The following is a 13,611-nucleotide window of genomic DNA, read 5'->3' as shown; positions in this document are numbered from 1 at the left end:
CAGGGGCACTCCAGATGATACCCCTGTCTCTGATGAACACTTGCACTCGAGGAGAGTGTACCGGATTCTGTTGCTTAAGAAGTCGTTGAGGCATTCATATATTTGAGAACCTATTCTATATGTGCATGCCTTTGTTAGCTATGAGGCGCCATGTTAAATGCCTTTTTGAAAATCTAGAAATACCAAATCTATCTGTTGCGTCTCATCCATAGTTCGCACTATATCACATGAGAAAAGGGCAAGACGAGTTTTGCACAAGTGATGCCTTCTAAAACCATGCTGATTCATGGACAGAAGCTTTTCCGTCTCAACAAAATTTATTGTATTCGAACTGAGAATATGTTTAAGAATTCTGCAGCAAACCGATGTTAAGGTATTGCTCTGTACTTCAGCGGGGCCGTTCTTTTGCCCTCTTATATACAGGAGTCACCTGTGCTTTTTTCCAGTCGCTAAGGACTTTGCGACTGGTGAGAGATTGGTGATAAATGCAAGCTATATAAATGGTCAATGTCATGGTATACTCTTTGTAAAACCAAAATGGGATTCCCTCTAGACCTGGCGACTTATTTGTTTCCAAATAATAATAGTAGTAGTAGTAGTAGTAGTAGTAGTAGTAGTAGTAGTTTATTTATCCTGAGACAATTTACAATGCATGGATTTCATCAGAAAGTACATATTAGTATTATACACAATCTCACATTAAAATTACACATACAACTTTGATTAAGTATATAAAAGATATTTGTAATCGAATACTTAGTCGAGATTTAAATAAAAACACAAACTAGTTGCAACACTTTTGATCAAACACTAAGTCGGGCCATAGCAAACATTTGACTGAAAATACTATTGACATTGACTATGGCATATAGTGTCAACATAGAACATGAACATAATTATTTGCTACTAAGTTGATGAAGGGTTTCGTTTACACTGTAATAGCAGCTGGTTGTTAAAAAGATGAATATTGCTTCATTAAATGTAGACAATTTTTTTTCTTTTATATGTGCTAGAAATATACCAATAGTTTCTAATTTATTGTAGAATATTATGTTGGACAGTATGAAATGCCTTCGAGAAGTCCAAATTTATTCCTATTGCATTGTTGTGCCTATCTAGTCCCATTATGATTTTTTCAATTAAGTGGGTAATAACTGATTCTGTACTCAATCCTTGTGAAAACTGTGTTGGTTTACGGACAAGAGATTGAATTTTTCAAAGAAATTTGTAACCCTATATTTCATGACTGTCTCTGTTACTTTTGAAAATACATATAACAAAGCTATTAGTCTATAATTTCCCACTTCATATATATTGCCCTTTTTATACAGTGGTTTTATTTTTGAAATTTTAAATCTTTGAGGAAACACTCTTTCTGATTATGATATATGTATGATGTGTGAGAGTGGTTCTGCTATGACAGTAGCACATTTTATTATGATTGAGCCAGGTATTTTCTCAGTCTCTGGAGACATCTTATTCTTCAGTGTTTTTGTTATTCTTAGAATTTCTGATTTATTTGATACTTTATTCTTTTGGAACAGAGGATCCACTGTCCCTAAGGCAATTTTTACTCAGGTTGACTGAAGTATTTATGAAGTAGTCATTTATGTAATTTGCTAGAGTAAGATTTCTGAGTGACACAGCTTGATCATTTTTTAAAACCTCGTCATCTTGATCTTTAACATCTGTGTTTCTTCCTTTTTTTTTACAACAATTCCATATTGCTTTTTATGTGTTTGCTGACACTAAAATTACTTTGTCATTGTCCATTGTTTTACCTTTTTTAATTACCTTCCTGTAAATGTTCTTATAAATCTTAACGTATTCTGTGAACTGTTTATCCTTGTCTTCTTTGTGATTTGACTGAAATGTTTTAGAATTTTGCTAGATACTCTGATAGCAGGTGATATCCACTGGCTGCTGTTCCTTGGCATGACACTGATTTTTGTAAGCTTTTTTTTTTTGGAAAACACATTTCAAATATGGACATGAAATTAATAGAAAAAGTGTTGTATGAGTCATCAGTTGTTGTTTTTGGAAATACATTTTCCCAGATTTCCTTTGTTAACATCTGAATAAAAGTATTCACTTTCTCTGTGCAGAAGTGAGTTTTATGTACCTGCGTATATTTTATTACCTTTGGTATAGAATAGTTTATACGTGTGATGAGTGTGTTGTGATCTGGAAGACGTAAGTTTATATTTAGCGCTTCAGTGAAACCATTTTCCATACTTGTGAAGATACTACATAATAAGGAAGATGAGAACTCACTTATTCTACTGGCTCCATAAAGAGTTGTTTCATGTGAAAGCCGTTTAGGATACTCAGAAGCTATCTCTCTTCTTCACTTTTAATTAACATGTTAATGTTAAAATTACCACATAAAAATAATTTTACTTTATTATTATATAAAGTGCTTAATGCTGCGTCCAACATAAAGAAAAAAGTTTCTATCACCCATTGGTGATCTACATATTGATATGACATTTAGTTTTGTACTCTACTCCTCGGTTTCTGTCTCTATGGCACATGATTCAAAATGTTTCTCATTGTTTAGATGGACCACTACTGTTTTTGCCTTAAACTGTAATCCTGTTCGTGTATGAATGCATACTCCACCATTTTTATGTACACTGCGGCAGTAATGAGGTGCTAATTTAAATTTGCTTACATTTATAAGACTTAATTCATCTTCCTTGCACAAGTGTTCATATAAACAAATGCATGAGTCATCAGCAAAATTATTTAAAGCTACTTCTAAATCTAATTTTGTTCTTGATTCACTGTATGTTTTTGACACATTATCCTGAACATTTTGCAAGTATTTTTGTTTTTGTCGTTATCTGATAATGTACTGCTTTTTTTCCTGGTTTTAGTCACTTATCTGCAAGTTTTCAGGTTGATTTTTCACAATCCTTTCCTTTTCTCAGTTTGAAGCCATAAAAAAATCCTCACAAAGTGGGGTAGATGTATAACATCTTTGGCTCCTCCTTAAGCAGTATTGTGCTCCTACAATGACTGTTGCTGCTCTTGGTGCTGATGCAGGTATGGTCCTTTGAATGGTAGCTGTCTTTCCGTCTTTTACTGATGCTGCTGGTACTGCTGATGTTCCAACATCTGTTGCTGCTGCTTCTGTTGGTGGTGTTACTGGTAGTAACTTCACTTGGCTCTGACCACTATGGGACTTAATATATGAGGTCATCAGTCCCCTAGAACTTGGAACTACTTTAACCTGACTAACCTAAGGACATCACACACATCCATGCCGCAGCGGTTGCGCGGTTCCAGACTGAAGCATCTAGAACCGCTCCGCCACACCAGCTGGCTAACTTCAGTAGTATCAGCTGCAGCTGGCATTTGTGATGTTACTGGTATTGATACTGTTGTTGTTGCTGCAGATGCTTGTTTGTGCCTCTTGATTTCTTCCAATAATTTCTGCGTCACAATTTGCTTTCCTAGGCCATTCAGGTAAAGTCCATGTGAAGTGTGAGATCTGTGCCCAACACTATTAATATCAACAACACAGACATTTTGAAGTGTTTGCATATACTCTAGAAAAGCTTGTTAGCAGAACTAATCTCCTTGTTTACACAAGACCAATACGACAAATCATAGCGGTGTGGAATGCTCACAAAGAGAGAGTTTGTGTGCGCAAGTGAGTCAGATGCTTCTGTAATTCAGTGCAAGCTGCGGATGTTTCGTTCTTGTGTACATCATTTGAGTCGCCAAACAGGGCCACAAAATCGTTTAAAGACAACTTGATAATATTAAATATCCGCACCGAGCAGCGGCGTGCTCCATTACGCGCGGCCGAGAGATGCATCGTTCGCCATAGCTAAAATCGCAGGCCACTTCGTGCGTACTTCAAAACACAGCGATTGACAACCCATAGCACTCAGCAATTGGCCATCCGGAATATACGACGACCCCAGCCGCAGGCTCCATTAACTATGGAGCCCTATTTAACACCACTCCTGACGTCCACAAAACAGTTCTCATCGTGCTATGCTTCTTCTCCACAACTCCGAAGTGCTACGCTGCGGTGGACATACTGTTCGATGTTGATTCGGCTGTGCTCTGGACTTAGAATCCGAATGCTATACTGCAACTTGGACTTCAGCATTCACTACGCTTAGTATGTCAACTGACTTGTGATTTCCGTCGGAATTCTGCATTTCACTTGCACTTCTTGGACGTTGGTATAACCACCATCAGTTTATATAATTTTCCATAAAGCGTTCATCTGGAACTTGATGCTTGGTAACAGAATTATTTGTATCAGTGTTGTGTCCATAAATCATAGAACGGTGATGTATTTATTGTATTATTCCTAGTTATAACACAATAAAATGGCGACGAGCCAGCAACCATGTACATTGGAAGCTCTACTCACGCAACTTATTCATCAGCAGGAGCAGAACCAGTAGCTGCTACTCTTCACCCTCCAACCAGTTCTTCAAAGCTTATTGCAGACGCAAGCAACACAGAAAGTGCGGGCTTTTCCATCCTTTGATGAGGCTTTAGAGGATTGGGAAGCCTACGAATCAAGATTACTGGAGTATTCCTATGCATTCAAGGTAACTGACTCCAGTCTCCTGAAATCTTTGTTTTTGTCATGGTCAAAACCTGATATTTACGTGCTACTGTGCAACTTCGCCCTCTTATCTAAGCTCACCATTTCAAATATTCGTTTGTTGCTGGCCAAATGTTACCAGTGACATGCCCATGTTATTCCCTCCTGGATAGCATTTTACCTATGCAAGAAACAGCCAAACCAAATTCATAGGGGATGGCCCACAGAGTTGGAAGGTGTAGAGTGAAAATGACATTTTCTTACCCCTAAAAATAAGGAGTCATATGCAGAAGAAGTGATCAGGGGCATGATCATCCATGGGTACTCCCTCAGGGATTGCCAGCATGAGGCACTTCAACTCGAAGACCCATCATTAGGTAAAATTTTGGACTTAGCGCAAAGCTTCGAAGTGACCTGACCAGCAGGAAAGAAACTGGAGTCGTGGATCGACATAGCAGCCGTTAATGTAAACACATCCGAGCCAACAGCCAATGGCCACAATAATGGCGATTTTGACATAGCGACAGTACAGGTGGGACGCCGTACCATTAACCAACAGTGTCCTCCACACTGTTCGAGCTGATCAAACTAGTCTTGGGTACCGAAATGTTTGCCATCATGTCCAGATTGTTTTAAGAAACATCAGCATGAAGACTGTCCTGACAGATGGGCCTATTGCCAAAACTGTTCTGCCAATGGCCAGTTAGGTTCTGTATGTCGTAAGTCCCATTAGGCAAGACAGCCTCCTACCCAACAGAAGGATGTTAATCTGGTAGCCACTATTGACCATCAAGAGATCCCCAGTATGCTTTTCGTAGAAGTGCAAAGTCCAGAGAAACCAGTTCAATTACAACTAGACACCAGCACAGCTGTCAGCATTATGAATTACGGTTTCTATTTGAAACTTGGAGCTCCTCTCTTGCAAGAAACAAAGAGACATATAACTGTGTATAATAAACATACCACCCCAGTATGTGGTCAAGTCGGACTGCCAGCGACATACCATAATGTCACCTGCAACATTACCTTCTGAGTCGTTAGCAGTGAGTCCAGTGGGAACTTGTTTGGACTTTATTCTTTTCAGAAATTTGGATTTTAAATAGACGATTACATGAATTTGATATCCGAAGATGTTCCATACTCGGACCTAGAGAGACATTGCCAGGATTATGAGGACTTGTTCAGCCTGTAACTCGGCACCATAACGGATTTTGAGGCACAAATCGCACTGAAATGCATGGCCTCGCTACTTTCGAACCTGCGCCATTCCGTTAGCTCCTTGAGACCAAATGGAAGAACTGGATCGCCTAACTGCAACTGGAGTTCTAGAACCTATTCCTTCTAGCCAAGAGGGTAACCCATTATTCAAAGTGTGAAAGCCATCGGGGAAGATCCGCTTGTGTGGCGATTTTAAAGTAACTGTCAATGTCAATCAGAGATTGAGACATATCCTATTCCAAAGCTGGAAGAATTACTGTCAAAATTAAAAGATGGAAACTTCTCCAAAACAGACCTAGCGGAAGCATACCTCCAACATCCCCTTGATGCAGAATCTCAACAGCTGTACGGGCTTTATCATTCAAAATGTCTAATGTTTGGTACAGCAAGTGCACCTGCCATTTTTCAACGGTTTTTGGAACAATTAGTACTCAAAGTGGATAGATGCATTAACTGTTTAGACAACATCATTTTAACAGGGAGAACTACAGAGGAACACCTTCACAATCTGAAATCTTTATTCATAGTCTTAAGGTAGGCTGGCATAAAATGCAGAAAAGAAAAGTTTTTTTTTTTTTTTTCCAGCCTGAGATTGAGTACCTCAGCGACATCAATTGGAATGAAAGTAAATCTAATCTAATCTAATCATTTCCAGCTTGAGCATTCGTCCTCTGGATAAACATGTCAAAGCCATAATCAAACTACCTAGACCAACAATGCTCAAGCAACTTCGTTCCTTTCTGGCGAATATATCGAATTACCACAGCGGCAACAGAAAGCGCCCTCTTGTCCCAGTTATGCAAAAAAAGAAGTGCCTTTCCAGTGGACACCAGCTTGTGACCATGCTTTCCACAGTTTGAAATGCCATTTGCTGTTCACCCCATGCTTTGCACATTTTGGTCCAACAAAGCAGATAGTTATTGCAATGGATGCATCTGATGCAGTCATTGGAGTGGTCGTGACACACAGGGAGGTGGATGTCTTTGAGCACCCTGCAGTCTCCCAAATAGAAAAAGAAGCGCTGGTCATCATCTTCGCATTAAAAAAATTCCACGTTTTTGTTTATGGCACAAAGTTTCACCTTGTCACAGACCATAGATCGCTGATCTCCTTATTGAATCCAGCAGCAAAGATTTCAAACAGGAAGGCTCACCACCTCCAGTGCTGTGTTTTAGTTTTGGCGTGCTATCAGTATGGGATTCAGTTCCGCAACACAACTGAGCATGCCAAAGCTGATGCCCTCTCTTCCCTTCCATGGGGACCCAATTCAGAGTTCGACAAAGAAAAAATTCTGTGTTTTCACATCAATGAAGAAGCAGAAGCCGTTGTAGATTCTTTTCCTATTATCAGCTCCCGGGTCACAGATGCAACCAGTAGTAACAAGGTACTCCAAGTCTGGAGTGACATACTTCATGGATGGCCCGAACAACAACCTTCCAAAGCTTCCGCAGCATTCTGTCACTTCATCAATGCCTGCCATCAGCTTATGTTGATTGATGGAGTAATTCTACTTGTTTCCGATGAGGGACACCCACGAGTAGTCATTCCTTATTCTTTTCATTGGCACATCCTGCAACTATTGCACCAAGGTCACAGGGGGTATCCTGAACTAAACTCCTGGCTTGCAGGTTCACTTACTGGCCAGGTATCAACCAGAAGATTGAACGACTCACCCAAACTTGTCCATCCTACTAAAGCCAGCAGGCAGCCCCACGACATTCATTTGCTTCTTGACGACCATGTGGTCGCCCTTGGGAGTGGGTACACATTAATTTTGCTGGGCCACTGTTTAAAGCCTTGTCCTTGACGGTGGTTGATGCCTAATCCCAATTTCCTGACATTTTCAGGTGCAATACCATGTCAACCACCAACACCATTACAGCCTTAGAAAAATTTTTTGCGATTGTAGGTCTGCCAGAAGTGCTCATAACTGACAATGGTCACAGTTCCATAGCGAGAGGCAAAAGTCCTTCTCCACAGATGGTAGGCCAGACCCTCTTGAGCCTGCTCATGTTGATACCACAACCAGCACCACTGCTGCCTGCTTCCAAGGTCCACCCTGTGGCCTTGGTGTGGACAAAAGAATTTGGCTGGTAACCAGCCTGGATTCAGGGAACAAGCGTCTAGCACTGCTGCCAGAAGGTCTTTGGGATGCAGCTTCCAGACAGGGAGGTTCTGTGACATGCCAACCAACTTCGTCCCCAACTTGTTTCCCAACAGTTTTTTCTGTCCCCCTCCTCTCTGCACCACAATTACCAGTCACCTAGTTCCCATCCTACCCCAAGCCACCCCGGCAGAGCAACCTTGAGTAATTCCGGGTGAAGATGAAGACATGCCGCCTTCTCCTCCTGCTTTGCTGGCTCTGCTGCCAAGGTCCACACCATACAACCTTCTCCCCCAGCTGGGACGTTTTCGTCCATGTGCTCCTGTGCCCTGAGTCACCAACACTAGTGAGGACTTGGAGGAGAACTCCATGGATATGGCGTTCATTTGCAGCATATGCTTGCCCGCTTCTCTAAAGGGAAGGGGTGTGGTACCCACCACTATCAAATCTCTGCACTGAACAGCAACACACTCCATTATGCACGGCCGAGAAATTCATCATTGGCCACACTTCTCTGTGCACAGCCCTGTGCTAGCATCACAGGCCACCTTCGTGCATGTGTGCTTCAAAACAGTGATTGGCCAACCACAACACTCAGCAACTGGCCACGCAGAAGATACAGCAACCCCAGCCACTGGCTTGATTAACTGTGGAGCCTTATTTAATGCTGCTCCTGATGTCTACAAGCCAATTCTCATCGCATTACGTTTCTACTCCACATCATGGAAGTCCTATGCGCTGGTGGATCTGCTGTGCAGTGTTGATTCTGCTGCTCTCTGGACTCAGAATCCGAATGCTGTACTGGAACTTGGACTTCAACGTTCACTAGGCTTAGTATGTCAGCAGACTTGTGATTTATGCCGCAGTTCTACATTTCACTTTCACTTCCTGGACATTAGTATAACCACCATCAGTTTATATAATTTTCCATAAAGTGTTCATCTAGAAGTTGGCGCTTGGTGACAGAATTATTTGTATCAGTACTGTGTCTATAAACTGTAGAATGATGATACACTCCTGGAAATTGAAATAAGAACACCGTGAATTCATTGTCCCAGGAAGGGGAAACTTTATTGACACATTCCTGGGGTCAGATACATCACATGATCACACTGACAGAACCACAGGCACATAGACACAGGAAACAGAGCATGCACAATGTCGGCTCTAGTACAGTGTATATCCACCTTTCGCAGCAATGCAGGCCGCTATTCTCCCATGGAGACGATCGTAGAGATGCTGGATGTAGTCCTGTGGAACGGCTTGCCATGCCATTTCCACCTGGCGCCTCAGTTGGACCAGCGTTCGTGCTGGACGTGCAGACCGCGTGAGACGACGCTTCATCCAGTCCCAAACATGCTCAATGGGGGACAGATCCGGAGATCTTGCTGGCCAGGGTAGTTGACTTACACCTTCTAGAGCACGTTGGGTGGCACGGGATACATGCGAACGTGCATTGTCCTGTTGGAACAGCAAGTTCCCTTGCCGGTCTAGGAATGGTAGAACGATGGGTTCGATGACGGTTTGGATGTACCGTGCACTATTCAGTGTCCCCTCGACGATCACCAGTGGTGTACAGCCAGTGTAGGAGATCGCTCCCCACACCATGATGCCGGGTGTTGGCCCTGTGTGCCTCGGTCGTATGCAGTCCTGATTGTGGCGTTCACCTGCACGGCGCCAAACACGCATACGACCATCATTGGCACCAAGGCAGAAGCGACTCTCATCGCTGAAGACGACACGTCTCCATTCGTCCCTCCATTCACGCCTGTCGCGACACCACTGGAGGCGGGCTGCACGATGTTGGGGCGTGAGCGGAAGACGGCCTAACGGTGTGCGGGACCGTAGCCCAGCTTCATGGAGACGGTTGCGAATGGTCCTCGCCGATACCCCAGGAGCAACAGTGTCCCTAATTTGCTGGGAAGTGGCGGTGCGGTCCCCTACGGCACTGCGTAGGATCCTACGGTCTTGGCGTGCATCCGTGCGTCGCTGCGGTCCGGTCCCAGGTCGACGGGCACGTGCACCTTCCGCCGACCACTGGCGACAACATCGATGTACTGTGGAGACCTCACGCCCCACGTGTTGAGCAATTCGGCGGTACGTCCACTCGGCCTCCCGCATGCCCACTATACGCCCTCGCTCAAAGTCCGTCAACTGCACATACGGTTCACGTCCACGCTGTCGCGGCATGCTACCAGTGTTAAAGACTGCGATGGAGCTCCGTATGCCACGGCAAACTGGCTGACACTGACGGCGGCGGTGCACAAATGCTGCGCAGCTAGCGCCATTCGACGGCCAACACCGCGGTTCCTGGTGTGTCCGCTGTGCCGTGCGTGTGATCATTGCTTGTACAGCCCTCTCGCAGTGTCCGGAGCAAGTATGGTGGGTCTGACACACCGGTGTCAATGTGTTCTTTTTTCCATTTCCAGGAGTGTATATTTATTGTGTTATTCCTAGGTATAACACTTCAGTGTGCACATTCTTGATAATCTCAGAGATGGATGCCCCACGCTTGACAAATTTAGTGGATTTCACAATTGATTCTTCATTAACACTTGAGATGATTCCCTATCCGTGGGTATCAGCTAGGATGTGAAGAGCTTCCCTAGATGATTATGAATTTTTTGCTGTGACATGGGCATATATCGATGTGGCTTTCGGATGTTCTGGACAACACCAACAGCTGAGTTACATGTCTGTGAACTTTCAATAACGTTTTCTGAAGCGCTTTCAGTACTGTAACTTCTTACAAGTGTATACCACTTTTGATGCATAACCTTGGATAACTACCGAAATTCACAAAACTTTTTTATAGTAGGTTATGTAAGAAATTTAGTTACTGTGAGAGTTGGACTTGGTGTAACTTTATACCAAAAGGTTGTTGCAAAAATGGCTCTGAGCACTATGGGACTCAACTGCTGAGGTTATTAGTCAAAAGGTTGTTGCACAGCAACTGTAGACAACTATGATTTTTATACACTGGACCGATGATGCCATTAGAGATTTGACCAACTATAAGAGCTGAGTGGAGAGGAGCCTCTTATAGCTGTAGGTGTAGGAAACATGCAGCACTTAGAAAGCCTAAGTCAGTTTCAAAGTCTATCAGAAAGAAGAACGTTTTGCTGCTAGGTAGTTCGCACAGTAGTGGTGTGGGCCAGCAATTGCTGGAAGTGTTAGGGAGTGAGTACAAGGTCACCAGCATTGTGATGCTTAGTGCAGGGTTGGCTCAGGTAACTGACATCATAGGGGAGTTATTTAGGAATTTTACGAAAGAGGGTCAGTTACTGATTATGGGCGGAGCAGGGAATAGTCTTGATAGGGACGGGGAATATGATGTTTCTGGTGACCTGGTAAAGATAGCTACTCAAGCTGGTGGCACTAATGTGCATTTCCTGCAACTACACTACTGGCCATTAAAATTGCTACACCGAGAAGAAATGCAGATGATAAACGGGTATTCATTGGACAAATATATTATACTAAAACTGACATGTGATTACATTTTCACGCAATTTGGGTGCATAGATCCTGAGAAATTAGTACCCAGAACAACCACCTCTGGCCGTAATAACGGCCTTGATACGCCTGGGTATTGAGTCAAACAGAGCTTGGATGGCGTGTGCAGGTACAGCCGCCCATGCAGCTTCAACACGATACCACAGTTCATCAAGAGTAGTGACTGGCGTATTGTGACGAGCCAGTTGCTCGGCCAGCATTGACCAGACGTTTTCAATTGGTGAGAGATCTGGAGAATGTGCTGACCAGGGCAGCAGTCGAACATTTTCTGTATCCAGAAAGGGCCGTACAGGACCTGCAACATGCGGTCGTGCATTATCCTGCTGAAATGTAGGGTTTTGCAGGGATCGAATGAAGGGTAGAGCCACGGGTCATAACAAATCTGAAATGTAACATCCACTGTTCAAAGTGCCATCAGTGCGAACAAGAAGTGACCGAGATGTGTAACCAATGGCACCCCATACCATCACGCCAGGTGATACGCCAATATGGCGATGACGAATACATGCTTCCAATGTGCGTTCACCGCGATGTCGCCAAACACGGATGCGACCATCATGATACTGTAAACAGTACCTGGATTCATCCGAAAAAATGACGTTTTGCCATTTGTGCACCCAGGTTTGTCGTTGAGTACACCATCGCAGGCGCTCCTGTCTGTGATGCGGCGTCAAGGGCAACCGCAGCCATAGTCTCCGAGCTGATAGTCCATGCTGCTGCAGACGTCGTCGAACTGTTCATGTAGATGGTTGTTGTCTTGTAAACGTCCCCATGTGTTGACTCAGGGATCGAGACGTGGCTGCACGATCCATTACAGCCATGCAGATAAGATGCCTGTCATCTCGACTGCTAGTGATACGAGGCCATTGGGATCCAGCACGGCGTTCCGCATTACCCTCGTGAACCCACCGATTCCATATTCTGCTAACAGTCATTGGATCTCGACCAACGCGAGCAGCAATGTCGCGATACGATAAACCGCAATCGCGATAGGTTACAATCCGACCTTTATCAAAGTCGGAAACGTGATGGTACGCATTTCTCCTCCTTACACGAGGCATCACAACAACGTTTCACCAGGCAACGCCAGTCAACTGCTGTTTGTGCATGAGAAATCGGTTGGAAACTTTCCTCATGTCAGCACGTTGTAGGTGTCGCCACCGGCGCCAACCTTGTGTGAATGCTCTGAAATGCTAATCAGTTGCATATCACAGCATCTTCTTCCTGTCGGTTAAATTTCGCGTCTGTAGCACGTCATATATATATATATATATATCACGAACCTACTACGGTGTCGTAGCAGGCGGAGAGGTGATACTCCGACGTGGCGCGTCCCAGGTGGCGGATAGGGGGGTCCTCACCGGCTTGCCGGCGGACTTGAGCGAAATAAAATAGCTCTCGCGGACCAAACACACAACATCAAGAAATCCATTAGTGTCTGTTCTGGTATCCAGCGACTAGTGGTCTGCGTCTGTTTACCTAGTTGGTGTGGCAGTGAAATATGGCTTGATCTCAACAATCAAGTCTGCAATTACCGTGATCTTGTTGAAGGTCACCACAACCAACTTCAACTTGAAGTAATCATGATGGAACAAATGGAAAGAAATCCGCTACCCCAGGCCCCAGTCAACGGACTGGACTTTTCTGGTCATCGGATTCTGGGGGACCAGGAACATCATGAGGAGAAGAGTCGGAGCTTCTCAAAACCTCTTCGCAAGCACTACCTTGGCACTCTCAATGCAAACACTCTGTTCAAACTTGGAAAACTAAAACAACTGACAGACATGCTAGATAAATTTCACATCAAAATTCTTGCCATCCAAGAGACGCGCTTCGTAGATGAAAACCATTTCGACACAGAACATTACAGGATTTACAAAGGTAAACCTGCTGTCAGAAGAGGAACACCATTATTGTTTGGTACAGGGTTTGCAGTACACAAATCAGTCATCGATAACATCATAGACTTCAATTCAATATCAGAACGTATCTCGACACTGTCCTTCAAATCAGGTAATAAAGCATACACAATTATCAACGCACATGCACCTACAAATGACCATAACAGAAAGAAGCCACAAGAAATTGAAGACTTCTGGGAAGACATGGAGGAAGTAACTAACAACGTACCAGAAAGACATGTGAAAATTGTAATGGGTGATTTCAATGCACAGCTTGGTAAGGAGAGAAAATTCAG

This window comes from Schistocerca serialis, chromosome 3 (genome assembly GCF_023864345.2).
Source record: "Schistocerca serialis cubense isolate TAMUIC-IGC-003099 chromosome 3, iqSchSeri2.2, whole genome shotgun sequence".
In the NCBI taxonomy this organism is placed as follows: domain Eukaryota; kingdom Metazoa; phylum Arthropoda; class Insecta; order Orthoptera; family Acrididae; genus Schistocerca; species Schistocerca serialis.
Note: the sequence above shows the minus strand (reverse complement) of the source record.